The 13,125-nt window shown below is 42.4% G+C and overlaps 1 long non-coding RNA gene across 1 annotated transcript in view; it reads left to right on the plus strand.

Annotated features, from left to right (window-relative positions):
* The window catches only part of LOC134347694 (uncharacterized), a 79,969-nt gene extending 73,515 nt beyond the window's left edge, over positions 1 to 6,454 (plus strand). Inside the window, exon 5 of the long non-coding RNA XR_010018233.1 lies at positions 5,841 to 6,454. This is a non-coding gene — a long non-coding RNA (uncharacterized LOC134347694). The remainder of the gene's footprint in view (positions 1 to 5,840) is intronic.
* Positions 6,455 to 13,125: the final 6,671 nt, after the last annotated feature.

Here is a 13,125-nt window from a genome sequence, read left to right on the forward strand (position 1 = left end):
GAGGCACTTACACCCAAGGTACAGGACACAAGAAACTGAGTGTCAGGAGGGTAAAAGAGGTTTAGCAGCCAATACAGAGTACCCTTGCGGCCACCCCCTCAACAACAGGTATACCACTTTGGATACTGTTATGGGGAGCGTGGAAGAAGAGGTGAGCTATGGTGATAGGGGAACAGAAAAGATTTTCTGTGGATGACAACGAGATTCCCGAATAGTATGTTGCCTCCCTGGTGCCAGGGAGTCCTCGGCGTTTTTAAGTGGGAGGCTGAGCAGCCAGAAGTTGTGGTCCAAAGACAAAGATAGGAAAAATGATAAGGTTCTGCTAAATGAGTTTAGAGGACAGAACCTCTAGGTTGTGATCTCAGTCAGGATTACTAACCATGCCACGTGCTAGTGGAGCCAGAAGTAGGAAGATCATACAGTTTAGCACATAGATTAGGTATAGGAGAGAAGGTATAAGATTTTGGATGATTGGACTCTCTTCCAGCAAAGGTTGGACCTGTAGAGAAGAGACAGCTTGCACCTAAACTAGAGGGGGATGAATATCCTAGCGGGAAGGATTAATAGTACTGCAAGGGTGGGGGAGGAGTGGTTTAACCTAGAGATGCATGGGAATGGGAATCAGACTGCTAGAACAGATAGTGAAGTGGTTGTGGAGAGACAGATGTTGTTAAGACCTGCGAAAAAGTCAGGAATCAGAAGGTTGAGCATGTCGTGACTATCATACTAAGTTAATTAATGTATTTTTATTTATTGAGATACAGCACAGAATAGGGCCCACCGGCTCATGGAGTCATGTCACCCATCAATCCCTCAATTTAATCAGCCTAATGACGGGACAATTTCAATGACCAACTAAACTACCAGCTGGTACATCCTTCAACTGTGGGAGGTAAAATGAGCACCTGACGGAAACCCGTACAGTCACAGGAAGAATGGTGGGCTGCACATATTTCAATGCTAAAAGTACTGTAGGAAAGGTAGATGAGCTCTGGGCATGGATCAACACGTGGAATTATGATATTGTACCTATCAGTGAGACTTTGTTGCAGGAGGGGCAGGAAGTTCCGTTGTTTTAGACATGATAGAGTGGGAGAGATTAAAGGGTGAGGGGTGGCATTACTAGTCAGGGAAAATGTCATGGCAGTGCTCAGTCAGACAGGCTGGAGAGAACATCTAGTGAAGCTTTATAGATGGACCTGAGGAACAAGAAAGGTATGACCACATTAATGGCGCTATTTTATAGATCACCCAACAGTCCGCAGGATTTAGAGGAACAGATTTGTAGACTTATCATAGGTTGTTGCAAGAAACATAAGGTTGTTATGGTAGGTGAATTTATTTTTCTACATATTGACTGGGAATCCCATACTGTGAAAGGACTTGATGGAATAGAGTTTGTCAAATGTGCTTAGGAAAGTTTCCTTAATCAGTACATAAAAATCCCAACAAGAAAGTGTGCAATACTTGATTTCTTATTATGGAATGAGACAGGGCAGGTGGCAGAAGTTTCTGTTGGAAACACTTTACATCTTGTGATAATATTGCTTTTAATTTCATGATAATTATGGAAAAGGAAAGATCTGGTACATGGGTTGAGATTCTAAGTTGGAGAAAGGCCAACTTTGACGCTATCAGAAAGGATCTGGCATGTGTGAATTCGGAAAGGCTGTTTTCTGCCAAAGGTGTACTTGATAAGAGATAGGCCTTCAGAACTGAAATTTTGAGAGTATAAAGCTTGTCAGAATAAAAGACAAGGTTAAAAGGTTTAGAGAAGCTTGGTTTTCAAAAGATATTGAGGCCCTAGTTAAGGAAAAAAAATGGAAGTACATAGCTGGTATAGACAGGTAATGAGGCACTTGTGGAATGCACGAGAACACTTAAGAAAGAAAAAAAAGGAATGAATTTGTTCTAGCAGACAAGGTGAAGGGAAGCCTAAGGGTTTCTACAGGTACATTAAGAGCAAAAAGATTGCAAGGGATATAATTGGTCCTCCGGAAGATCTGAATGGGTAATCTATGTGTAGAACCAAAAGAGATAGAGATAGAGGTCGTAAATGTATTTTTTGAATCTGTGTTTATTGGGGAGACGGACAGAGTCTATAGAAGTGAGGCAAAGCAGCAGCAATGTCATGGACCCTATACAGATTACAGAGAAGGGGTGTTTACTGTTTTGAGGCAAATTAGGGTGGATAAATCCCCAGAGCCTGATAAGGTGTGTCTTCGGACCCTGTGAGATGCAAGTGCAGAAGTTGCAGAGGCCCTATCAGAGATATTTAAATCATGCTTAGAGACAGGTAAGGTTCTGGAGGATTGGAGGATAGCAAATGTTGGTCTGCTGTTTAAGAAAGGCTCTAAGAATAAACCAGGAATAAACTAGTGAGCCTGATATCAGTAGTGGGAAGCTATTATAAGAGACCAGGCATATGAGCATTTGGATAGACAGGGACTGATTAGGGATAGTTAGCATGGCTTTGTGTATGGTAGGTCATGTCTAACCAATTTTATAGAGTTTTTTGATGAAGTTGGTTAAGACAAAGCAGTGATGTTGCCTATTTGGATTTCAGAAAGGCATTTGACAAGGCCCTGCATGGGAGGTTGGTCAAGAAGGTTCAGTCTCTTGACGTTGAAGATGAGATAGTAAATTGGATTAGACTTTGGCCTTGTGGGAGAAGCCGAAGAGTGGTAGTAAATGGTTAACCATAAGACCATAAGATATAGGAGCAGAAGTAGGCCATTCAGCCCATCAAGTCTGCTCCACCATTCAATCATGGGCTGATCCAATTCTTCCAGTCATCCCCACTCCCCTGGATTCTCCCTATACCCTTTGATGCCCTGGCTAATCTGGAAACTATCTATCTCTGCCTTAAATGCACCCAATTACTCGGCCTCCACAGCCACTCGTGGCAATAAATTCCACAGATTTACCACCCTCTGACTAAAGTCATTTCTCCACATCTCTGTTCTAAATGGACATCCTTCAATCCTGAAGTCGTGCCCTCTTATCCTAGACTCCCCTACCATGGGAAATAACTTTGCCATATATAATCTGTTCAGGCCTTTTAACATTCAAAATGTTTCTATGAGGCCCCCCTCATTCTCCTGAACTCCAGGGAATACACCCCAAGAGCTGCCAGATGTTCCTCATACAGTAACCCTTTCATTCCTGGAATCATTCTCGTGAATCTTCTCTGAACTGTTTCCAATGACAGTATATCCTTTCTAAAATAAGGAGCCCAAAATTGCACACAATCCTCCAAGTGTGGACTCATGAGTGCCTTATAGAGCCTCAACATTACATCCTTGCTCTTATGTTCTATACCTCCAGAAATAAATGTCAACATGCAATCGCCTTCTTCACCACCGACTCAGCCTGGAGGTTAATCTTTAGGGTATCCTGCATTAGGACTCCTAAGTCCCTTTGTCTGTCTGCATTTTGAATTCTCTCTCCATCTAAATAATTGTCTGCCCGTTTACTTCTTCCACCAAAGTGCATGACCATACACTTCCCAACATTGTATTTCATTTGTCCATCCCCCTAAACTATCTGAGTCTCTCTGCAGGCTCTCTGTTTCCTCAACACTATCCACTCTACACTTATCTTTGTACCATCAGCAAATTTAGCCACAAATCCATTAACCCATAGTCCAAATCATTGACGTACATCGTAAAAAGCAGCAGTGCCAACACTGACCCTGTGGAACTCCACTGGTAACGGGCAGCCAGCCAGAATAGGATCCCTTTATTCCAACTCTCTGTTTTTCTGCTAATCAGCCAATGCTCCACCCATGCTAGTAACTTCCCTGTAATTCCATAGGCTCTTATCTTGCTAAGCAGCCTCATGTGTGGCACCTTGTCAAAGGCCTTCTGAGCATGCAGGTACACCACATCTACAGCATCTCCTTTGTCTACCCTGCTTGTAATTTCCTCAAACAATTGCAGTAGGTTAGTCAGGCAGGATTTTCCTTTCAGGAAACCATACTGGCTTTGGCCTGTCTTGTCATATCCCTCCAGGTACTCCGTAATCTCATCCCTAACAATCGATTCCAACAACTTCCCAACCACCGATGTCAGGCTAACAAGTCTATAGTTTCCTTTCAGCTGCCTCTCACCCTTCTTAAATAGCAGAGTAACATTTGCAATTTTCCAATCATCTGGTACAATGGCAGAATCTATCAATTCTTGAAGGATCATTGTTGATGCCTCCACAGCTACTTCCTTCAGAACCGAAGGGTGTACTCCATCTGGTCCAGGAGATTTATCTACTCTCAGACCATTAAGCTTCCTGAGCACCTTCTCAGTCGTAATATTCACTGAACATACTTCACTTCCCTGACTCTCCTGAATGTCCAGTATACTGCAGATGCCTTCCACCATGAAGACTGATGCAAAATACATATTCAGTTTCTCTGCCATCTCTATGTCTCTCATTACAATATCTCCACCATCATTTTCTATTGTTCCTATATCTACCTTCCACTCTCTTCTTCTTTTTATATACTTAAAAAAAGCTTTTAGTATTTTTTTGATATTAGTTGCCAGCTTCCTTTCATAATTCATCTTTTCCTTCCTAATGACCTTCTTAGTTTCCTTCTGCAAATTTTTAAAAGCTTCCCAATCCTCTATCTTCCCACTCTCTTTGGCTTCCTTGTATGCCTTCTCTTTTGCTTTTACTTTGGCTCTGACTTCACTCGTCAGCCCCGGCAGTGTCCTTCTTTCATTCAAAAATTTCTTCTTATTTGGAATATATCTCTCACACTTCCCTCATTTTTCGCAGAAACTCCAGCCATTGCTGCTCAGCTGTCCTTTCTGCTAGTGTCCTTTTTCAGTCAACTTTGGCCAGTTCCCTCTCATGCCATTGTAATTTCCTTTATTCCACTGAAATACCAACACATTGGAATTTAGTTTCTCCTTCTCAAATTTCAAAGTGAACTCGATAATATTGTGATCACTGTTCCCTAAGGATTCCTTAACCTTAAGCTCTCATATCACCCCAGATCATGGCAGGTGGGGCTCATCACCCTTGGACGGCAGCCTGCCTAGGAGAAGGAAAACTCTGATTTAAACCCCTGCTGCCTTGCGACGATACCTACCCATGGGAAAGGCTTCGAGAGTAAACCCCAAGGAAGAAATCCAGAGCTGGGGTCCGTAAGGCAGTTTGATGTTGTTTACAACTTCACTCTGGCAACCTCTGCAACGACACTGGTGCCAAGCTGTATCGGCGCTTGCCCTTCCCTTGAACTACATCAGTGACGTGGAGAGGGGGAATCCACTGCATGGGCAACAGCCGGTTCTTCAAATCTTCTCACCCAGGCATAATTATTAAAAGTGGAGAAAGAGGGAAGGAACTAGTTGTGCCATTTGTAGCAACAAACGTATGTATGTGCATTGAACTTTTGAATTTATTAATAATATGGGAGCTCAGCCTATATGTACAGGTGTCCATAAGTCAGCTCGGTGTTTGTAACAGACTGTAATCCAATGTCAGTCCCTTTCATTGCTGCTCGCTCACACAATTTAGAATGAGCAATTAATCTGCCTACCCACGTACCTTCGGGATGGAGGAGGAAGCTAGTGTGCCTGGAGAGAAATGCACAGTCATAAGAAGGAATACAAATTTCTCCTCGACAGTACCAGAGGTCAGGAGTGACTTGGATCTCCGGAGGGATGAAGCAATTGTTCTTACTATGCCAGCTGTCGTGACTGTGACTAAGTCACTGGAGAATCTGGAGAAGCTGATACACCTTAGGAGGGTTAATGGCACATAAAGGCGACTCGTTTGCTTGCATCTTCGGAAACTGCTCTATTTCCATCTTTAATTTCTCTGTTTTTCCCTTTCAGAGTTCTTTTGAAGACCTTGACCTGGAGTTACACGCTGACCACGGTTCTTTGCCGGAATGGGACTCGATCTCGGGGTTCCATAACCGACCATTGTTCGGCACGCCAAAAGCTCGGCCCAAGAGTCCGGCTCGAATTCGGAAGCCTAGGGTCTCAGGGCTCTGGAGGTGGGCGGATCGAGTGTTGGCGTCATGACTGGATGCCCGTGTGTCGTCAGGGAAGTCAGGAAATCTGCTGTGTGCCTGGAGACCCGTGATCTTTGCGATCTTCAAGCACAGAGCTCGATAAAAGCGACGCAACGGATTTTTAACATTGTAAACCAGTGAGTTGTTTGTTATGTCTCCCCACTCGCTGGGAAAATGGAGACACCTTTTTCTCTCTTATTAGGGAGAGAGAGGGAACCTACGATATGTTGAATACCGGGTGAAACACGAAGACTTTGGGGTAACTGCAAGTCTGACTCTTTGCCTTTGCTTTGCTCACGCTTGAGTGCTTGGTGGTGGGGCTGATGCTTGCTTTTTTTGCCGGTAGGTGGAGGGGGGATTATTGCTCACTGCTGCTTACGCGCAGGAGGGGGGAGCTGGAGGGAGGACTTTGAGGTTCTAACATTTAACTGTTGTTCATTCTTTGGGGCACTCCTCTGTTTTCATTTCAGGATGTATATTGTATACATTTCTCTGACATTAAATTGTACTTTTGAACCTTTGAACCCTTGATAAAAAAGTTTTTATTCATCACAATGAGCAGACATTCTCTTGGAGACTCTTCCCAAACACAAAGTACATCAAGATTTTATATTCTTGAGGACAATTGTAACAGGAGGTGATTCAATACAATTTCAAAAGTTACAATGACATGGTTTTCTGCAAAATTTTGTGTCTGACAAATGGTTCCTTAGAAGTACATATAGAAACATAGAAAACCTACAGCACAATACAGACGCTTTGACCCACAATGCTGTGCTGAACGTGTCCTTACTTTAGAAATTACCTAGGGTTACCAATATTTTCCTAAGCTTCATGTACCTATCCAGGAGTCTCATAAAAGATCCTATTGTATCTGCCTCCACCACCATCACCAGCAGCCCATTCCATGCACTCACCACTCCCTGCATAAAAAATTTACCCCTGACATCTCCTCTGTACCTACTTCCAAGCACCTGAAAACTGTGCTCTTTTGTGTTAGCTATTTCAGTCCTGGGAAAAAGCTTCTGACTATCCACATGATCAATGCCTCTCATCATCTTATACATCTCTATCAGGTCACCTCTCATCCTCTGTTGCTCCAAGGAGAAAAGACCAAGTTCACTCAACCTATTCTCATGCTCCCCAATCCAGGCAACATCCTTGTAAATCTCTTCTGCACCTTTTTTATAGTTTCCACATCCTTCCTGTAGTGAGGTGACCAGAACTGTGAACTGATCTGTTCAACACTACCTTGACTGAGAATGCTAACATATGTACTGTTGTAGCACATTGTAATTGATACGGCAACTCTGAAGGTTCAAACTTATCACACAGGTGGCTTTCTGAGGACAGAGAAACCAGATGTGCAATATTAGTATTGTGAGCACTGACTCTGAGTACACGAATATTCCAACTATTGATCGGTTAGCTGTTCAATGTGCTAATTGACAATATCAGTCTGGTCGGGAAGCTTCCTTGAACTTGGTCACAGTGGAGCCCTAGCTGCCTGGTTTGATGCAGGCCAATTGGCTGAAGCATACGAGAGCTGTTTACTGGTCATGTGACATTGCAAGGAAGATCTTTTAGTAGTCAGCCCCCTGTTGTGAGTCAGCCTGTGCTCTGTCAACAGTACTATTTCCAAAGCTGTCTTTTTAACAAACTGATTACTGCTAGCAGTTTACATTAAGAACTGAAGAATGGTACTTGTTTGAATTAACATCAGCTATATTCAGGTAATTCCGTAACTCCTGAATAACCCGTAACGTCATCCATCGGCACATATCCTACAATTGTGATGGAAAAGTGTGCGATGGTGTAGCCGATGTCATGAACATCGATTTACCTAACTTGCAGTCATTTCTCTCTCCTCCTTCATTCTCTCTTTTTCCATTCCTCACTCTGGTTTCCCTCTCTCATATCCCCGCTTTTGTCCCCATGACCTGCCCATCACCGTTCCCTGTTTCTCCAGCCCCTTCCTTTTACTCCATGGCCCACTGTCCACTCTGATTAGATTTCTCTTTCTTCAGCCTTTACCTTTTCCATCTATCACCTCCCAGCTTCTTATATCATATCCCACGCCCCACCATCCACCCACCCACCCACTTTACCCCTCACCTGTCTCACCTATCTCCTGTTAGCTTGCCTTCCCATCCCTCCACCACACCTTCTTATTCTGGCTTTTTCCCCCTTCCTTTCCAGCCGCCTGAAACATCGACTGTTTATTCTCTGTAGATGATGCATGTCCTGCTGAGTTCCTCCAGCATACAATGTATGTTGCTCAAGCTTTCCAGCATTTGCAGTAGCTCTTGTGTGTATGATTATGTGTTGGCATTCTAAAATGGCCTGAAGGCCTTCGGTGAGAAATGTGTTCTGCAAACCCTTCAATTTATTTCAAGCCTTTACAACTCTCAGGTTGTCAAAAATATTTTACTGTGTTTTTTTGAGAGAGAGGCATTTATATCTCAGGGTGTATAGTTATCTCAGATAATTAAAGTAGTTTGCTTTGGAGAATGTATTAATACACTGCTATGGAAGTGATCATTGTGGATGAGGCAGACTTGACAGAAATAATTAAGTTCCACTCTGCTCACACAACATAATTCCTGTTTAATGTGAACATTTGAAGGCAGCCTCTGTGAGACACTCTGTCTTCATTTTTTCATGTTTAAAAGCAGCACAGAATAACCATCAGCATGTAACGTTTTTTTTTAATTTAGAGATACAGCACGGAATTGGCCCTTCTGCCTTTTGAGGGGTGTCGCCCAGCAACACCGCCCCCCCCCCCGATTTAATCCAAACCTGAGCACGGGACAGTTTAAAATAACCAATTAACCTACTAACCAGTAAGTCTCTGGATGGTGGGAGGAAACCAGAGCACCCAAATAAAACCCACACATTGCACAGGGAGGACATACTGACTCCTTAAAGATGACACTGAAATTAAACTCCGTACTCTGATGCCCTAAATTTGATGGCATCTTGCTAAATGCTATACAATTGTTTGACAGCCTATCCATGTGCATAGAGTACAATTTTCTTCAAATATTTTAACTGTTTCTACTCGCACACAAAGGCCAAGTAGACTTAAATGATATGATCCATGAAAACAAATACCTATCCAGCAATTTTGATTACAAGTGAATCCAAACCTTTCTTCAGCTCAATTGCATTTGAGAACTGGCCCCAAAACAGACCCCTGTGGAACACCACTACTCACAGCAGCCAAGCAGAAAAGGCTCCTTTTATTCCCACTCTTTGCCTCCTGCCAATCAGTCACTGCTTTATCCATGCTAGAGTCTTTCCTCTGATACCAGGGGCTCAGAGCTGGTTAAGCAGCTTCATGTGTGGCACCTTATCAAAGGCATTCCAAGAATCCAAGTACACAGCTTCAACTGATTCTCTTTTGTATATCCTGCTTGTTACTTCTCCAATGAATTCCGTCAGATTTGTCAGGCAACATTTTCCTTTGAGGAAACCATGCTGATACAGCCTATTTTATTATGTGCCTCCCAGTACCCTGAGTCCTCATTTTTAATGGTCCAGGTTTCTTATCTGCCTTCAGAACTTTCAGTTACTCAAAAACTTCTTTAACTTCTAGAAAGCACAGTGTATTAAATACTTGTCTTCTGGTTTTATCATCCTTTACCATAGGAATGCCTACAACCATGCTTTCATAGTGCTTGGAACAACTTGGGACCCATGGCTACTGAAACCTCACTGCTAAGGTGCTTTGCTTGGTGATATTGCCTTAATAAATGTTGCCCCATGTTTCTCCACTATGAAGGAATAGTGATAATAATAATAATAATTTCTCTCAGTTGGTAAGGTCCCCAGGCAGCATAATGCCAAACCACATGGAGCAAAATAAATGCTGTAATTCAAACCCTTTACTGGTCTGAATAGTGTGCACTCAGAAAAGAAGAATAAGATGGCATATTAACATACTATGCAAAAGTCTTAGGCACAGATATATAGCTACGGTGCCTAAGACTTTTACTCATACTGTACTAATTTTATGTAATTAACTGTACTGGTGACACATTAAAAAAACATGACATGTGAGTGATGTGAGCTGTCTGGGTGCAAAGCTCGGAAAAAGTGACGCAACAAACATCATAAATCAGCGAGTAGCTTGTTATGTCTCCCCTCTCGCTGTGAAATGGGGACATCTCTTTTTCCCTTATTAGGGAGAGAGAGAGCCTGTGGTATGTCAAATTACTGGGCGAACAAGCAGCCTTTGGGGTACAGCAAGTCTGTGTCTTTACTGATGTTTTGCTGCACGCATTGACTGCCCGGTGGGGGGTGCAGATGCTTTTTTTGCTGGTGGGAGACAGGAGTGGTTGTTGCCTTGCTGCTGCCTGTGTGTTGGAGGGAGTAGCTGGGGCGGGTGTCTTTGGAGTTCTAACGTTTAACTGTCATTCATTCTTTGGGGTGCTCTTGTGCTTTTGGGGATGTTTGCAAAGAAAATGAATTTCAGGATGTACATATATTTCTCTGACATTAAATGTACCTATTGAAACCTATTGATGATAAATCTGATATTAATATGGGTCTCTATTGTGGGCTGAGAGTGGGAAGGGGCCAGGAATTGGTTGGGGGTGGAGTCATAGTTGGGAAAAAGAGAAGGGAGAAGGGTGAGAGCAGGAAGCACCAAAGAGACATTCTCTAATGATCAATAAACCAATTGTTAGGAATCAAGCAACACACATAAAGGTTGCTGGTGAACGCAGCAGGCCAGGCAGCATCTCTAGGAAGAGGTACAGTCGACGTTTTGGGCCAAGACCCTTAGTCAGGACTAACTGAAAGAAGAGCTAGTAAGAGATTTGAAAGTGGGAGGGGGGAGGGGGAGGGGGAGATTGGAAATGATAGGAGAAGACAGGAGGGGGAGAGATGGAGCTAAGGGCTGGACAGTTGATTGGCAAAAGGGATATAAGAGGATCATGAGACAGGAGGCCTAGGGAGAAAGAAAGGGGGGAGGGGGGGAAATTTCTCTCTAGGCCTCCCATCCCATGATCTTCTCATATCCCTTTTGCCAATCAACTGTCCGGCTCTTGGCTCCATCTCTCCCCCTCCTGTCTTCTCCTATCATTTCCGATCTCCCCCTCCCCCTCCCCCTCCCACTTTCAAATCTCTTACTAGCTCTTATTTCAGTTAGTCCTGACTAAGGGTCTTGGCCCAAAACATCAACTGTACCTCTTCCTAGAGATGCTGCCTGGCCTGCTGCGTTCACCTGCAACTTTAATATGTGTTGCGTGAAACTCCAGCATCTGCAGATTTCCTCGTGTTTGTGTTTGGAATCAAATGACTTTTCCTGGTGTCTCAGGGCTGGATGTGTCTGCATCCACCCCACTCCCCATCTCTGGCACTCCTTCACTGCTACCTGTCACACACCCCTGTCACGGTGCTCTACTCTCGCCATTCCCTACACCATTTGTTCCCACCAGATTTACAAATGTACTCTGCTCCATGTTGACAAATACAGTATGTGCAGGAGTCTCAGGCATCTTAGCTATATATATGTGACGAAGACTTTGCTGCACGTTGATCTCAAGCTCTTCCTCTCTCCTCCCATTTTAGAAAGGAATGGGGCCTTCTATCAAAGTTAGAAGTGATCTGGCAGCAATACTTTAAAAACTGTATATTATGTTACACTACAAATTGTATAAGAGTGATTTATAAAGCTTTTTTGTTTTGTCCATGAATCAATGATATTTAATCTATATTTTCTTACTCACAAATGATGATGTCATTCCAATTCATAAACTTTAATATCTTCCAGATGTGTATTTGATTAAAGGTTAGTCCATTTAATAAAGATGGATACATGTTATCTGGTGCAGTATATTGAAAATATTATACAGTATCTCTTGACAATCAACTTCCTTCACTGTCAGAAAATTACTAATGCAGACTGGAGCTAAATCAACTCACTATAAGATAAAAAAAATTGTTTTCTGTCTGTCAAAATTCCATTATTAGAATTTTATGCTGATGCAGTAACAAATAGATGTGTATTCAGTACATTGATTCAAGCAGAAAATTCTGTGTTATGAGCTTTCTAAAATCTCTGAATAAAAGTTTATCATCTCACTGGATATGAGTAGCACTGGCAGAACTCAGATTTTTTTTCTTCCAACCTGAAATTTGTTCCTGATATCATGATGCTGGACCACCTTCCTAAGCCACATTAGTCCACGTGGTGACTATATCCCACAATGCAGTGGGTAACACTGCTATGAGTGATTGGCTTGCCTGGCCATTTCAGAAGATGAGTCTGCAAATGAATAAAAACCATACCTGGTTACATCTTCAAATTTCCTTCTCAGACTCAATCACAACAGTCTAGCTGTTTTGTGGCTAATAATATGTTTGGTAAAATAACAAAGAATTAGAAAGTTGAGCAGTATCTGTGAGGGGGAAGCAATTGAAGCCTTGATACAGGATCTTAACCCAAAACATCAACCATTCCTTCCCGTTGACCACAAGCCCCCAGAAACTGCACAACCCTCTGAGGACATCCAGTAGTTTATTATTCACTTCAGATTCCATCATCCACAGTTTCTTTTGCGAGCACTTTTGTTTGGGTTTTTTAATTACTTAATTAAACTTATATTGTTCAGAAGCTTTGATAGGACCTGACTGCACAACTTCAGCTCTTTATTGTAGATTGCTAATTATTAGTATGGTAATGTAAGTATAATTTCATCATTAAGTATCATTCCTTCTTTTGCTACTTATACTGCATGAAAATAAATGTCCATTGTTGTTCAGAACAAGTGACTCAGGCTGTGGGAATAAATATAACTTGAGATTTATTTGAGCACTGAAGTAGTGGATCTTGAGAGTTACACTTTTATAGATAACCTCATTTGAACAGAACATGAATTATGTGGAGTCAAAGGGAGCTGCCTTCATTGTGTTTGAGATGTAATGGTATTCAGTGTGCTCCTTATAAACATTTCTTGTTTCGTTGTAAGCTGCACGCTGAGAAAATATTTCCTTGTGAAGTATTATTTATTGCAAAATGAATATCTTTTTAAAAAATTGTAGTTTTCTCCATCTTCCAATTCAGTAAAAGAGGTAAGTAGTCAAGAATCAATAGC

This window comes from Mobula hypostoma, chromosome 6, assembly GCF_963921235.1.
Source record: "Mobula hypostoma chromosome 6, sMobHyp1.1, whole genome shotgun sequence".
NCBI classification, from domain to species: Eukaryota; Metazoa; Chordata; class Chondrichthyes; order Myliobatiformes; family Myliobatidae; genus Mobula; species Mobula hypostoma.